The sequence below is a fragment of the Rhea americana genome, unplaced genomic scaffold (assembly GCF_003343005.1).
Source record: "Rhea americana isolate MKP2758 unplaced genomic scaffold, rheAme1 scaffold_38, whole genome shotgun sequence".
Lineage (NCBI taxonomy): Eukaryota > Metazoa > Chordata > Aves > Rheiformes > Rheidae > Rhea > Rhea americana.
This window is the reverse complement of record NW_028186512.1, coordinates 4,886,907-4,889,805: the sequence shown is the minus strand read 5'-3', so window position 1 is coordinate 4,889,805 and position 2,899 is coordinate 4,886,907.

Genomic DNA, 2,899 nt, shown 5'->3' with positions numbered 1-2,899 from the left:
AGCACTGCAAAATAGAAAAAGGAGAAACTTAGAAATATATTTTTCCTTTGACTTCTAGTGTCATTTAAATCAGGGCACTGTTTAAGGAAGGCTGTGCCTTCCAACTTTTATCTTTGTATTTAAGCAGTAAAATACATAAGGCAAACAGAAGGCARCTCATTTCAGAAATTAGTGTTATCAATATAATGGTTTTTTGCTAATAGTTTCCCCAAAATGTTGCAGATGCTTTTCACTGCAGGCTAATCCTGTTCTGCTGTACATGTGAGGCAGCTGTGTGAGCAGAGAATTGAGTGCTCCCTTATTACCCTGGGAGGGGAGGAGAGGGGATTGCATCCTGCTCAGCTGCGTATGGTGTTCTTCAGCAGGCCCAGCCAATTGCACTTCAGGGAGCTGCTGCCTTAGAGTTTGAAACTGTCTTGCAAGGTTAACTAGTCCTTTAAAAACAAGGTGCAGCTCTCAAAGCCGTGTAAAGTTCTGAGTGTGATGACTTTATGCAGATAACTAATTTCTGAAGGCATTGCATCTATCCTAAAAACCTTATAGATTAAATTATAAAATACGAAGTTGGCTGTTTTGAATTGTGAGGAAATGTAACATAGGACCTGAAGATGCAAACATTTGAATGTATGTGCCTTGCACATGAGTATTCCCATGAGCTTTCTACCCACAAATGATGTCCTAAGGCTGTAGGACATTCCCTCTGCTATCTTAACTTGGCAGTACTCTTCACAGGAAATTGTTTTGTCTGAATTTTTGCTTATGCCTTTGTGGATCTATGGAGGAAAGAATTTCAGTCATAAAACTCCCTTCTTCCTCCTTTCCAATCCCCTCAATATCTTCAAATTCCAAAAGATGAAAGATTTTTTTTTTAATGGTAGTAATAATGCCCTCTYCTGGGGAGAAGCTTTCATCTATGTAATAATGATACCTTAGTAAAATAGTTCAAGAAGTTACATAATATACAAAGAACACATTTATCAAGTATATTCAAAGATGTCTAATTATGGGGAAAATGAGAACAGGAGGGACTGGTGAAGAAGGGACTGGATTAACAGGAAGGAGACCATGTGGAAGTCTTTCATTATGCTGAGTACATGAACTATAGAAGCCTATGCTGCTGATATGTAAACACAGTAATGTATGCTAAAACAGCACTTTTTTCTAGAGTTTTCTGTAGGTAAAATAATAACTGTTAACCCCTTGTATATACAAACAGATGTAGGAGCTACTGGGAAAGAACAAAGTAGTTCGGATATATTTTAAATCAACTTTAAACTTAAAAAAAAAATCCCAATTCCAGAAAAAAATGCCCTTGCCTAATGAAAGGATCTTTGTAGATAATGTGGTTTTTTTCATGTTTTCAGTGTCTGTGTGGAATGACGGAGATTACAAATCAGTGATGCCAAAGGCAAGTGATACTGGAGTTTTGACTCTTGAGAAGTTCAGAACTTAACAAGCGAACACACCTGCTATATAGAGTTCTTTTAATTTTTTCAGATCAAAGTAGTGGAGTTCAGGAAACTTATTCTATTCATGTTAGAGTACCTATTATTAGGAAGAAGCTGTAGAAAATATCATAGATTAAGAGAAATAATTGGAAGATTTGAAATTTGCTTTTGTTTTACTCATTTGTGTAATATTTTGATGAGGGGTRATTACAGCCTATGATCCTAATGTACATGGAGTTCTGTTTCGGGACCTCTCGATGCTCATCAAGAGCTCAGATGTCTGGCAGACTTGATCAGTTAATGTTTGTTGGATCGATGTAGATTTTGGATTTAGTCAGCTGCACTGTGGACAGATATCTGTGACAATAAAACCACTAGCAATTTGTAGTGATTTAATTCTTGGCAATGAAAAAACCCCAAACCCTGTGAAGCATGTTATTAAACATACACTGAGCTTGTAGTGCCTGTTTATTCCCTTAAATACTATGAAATCTTTTTTCAGGCCAGAAGTGAAGTATTGAGTGAGAGTAATGAAATGTAGTGATACAGTTCTGGAGAGGAGTGCAGAGAGAACAGCACCAGTTCTGTCTCCAGCAGATTTTCAGCAAGTTGTTCAGCTGGGCAGACCTGGATGGCTTAGCTCAGGAGATACTGCCAGAGTAATTATTGCCACAAAATCACTGCCATGTTTCTCACTCATTCACTGTTTGTTCAATCTTAAGAAATTTCAAAYAGCATAGGGTAGAAGTCCTAAATCACTTCAGAACAGCAACAAGCATAACAATGTTGTGAAAAATCAGGTGAATAACATAAAAACAGTTCTTGATCTGAACAAAATTGTTTCAAAAAATTTAGATGCTAATTTTGTTCAGAAAATGGTGGAATACCGGTAGAACTTGCCAACCGTGATTTTCTAATYTTAGCTGTCATTTTGTGGATACCTGTTGTACTGAAAATTTTCTGCAAAAGTAATTTATTATTATTATATAAACCTGTATTATATAGACCTAATATACACTTGTTTATGTTGGCTTGTACGATAATTACAGACATTGACACTGCAGGACTTGATTATTGTCTTGCAGAGAGCTCCTTTCTGCTTTGGCAGAGGGGAGGTTAACTCTTTTGAGGGTTCTCAGGCTCCTGCTTACCAMGCACTTTACCTGTAAATTAGAGAGTAGTCTGTAATTAAATTGTCTCAATTCATGTAGTTCGAATGATTAGGTCAGTACTGCTTACGGGCARACCTGCTGCAGTGAACACTTCTAGCCTCATAAAGGAATGGGTAATTCTGGCACTGGTAATCTTTTGAATGTACCACTGGATTCAAGCTTTGAAATGTCATAGTATACTGCATAGTAATTCATAGGAGGGGAGTGCATTGTAGAGTTACTGTAGTATTAACAGTAGTAGAGATTTTTGCATCATAAATGTGTGTATATGGTAAAGTA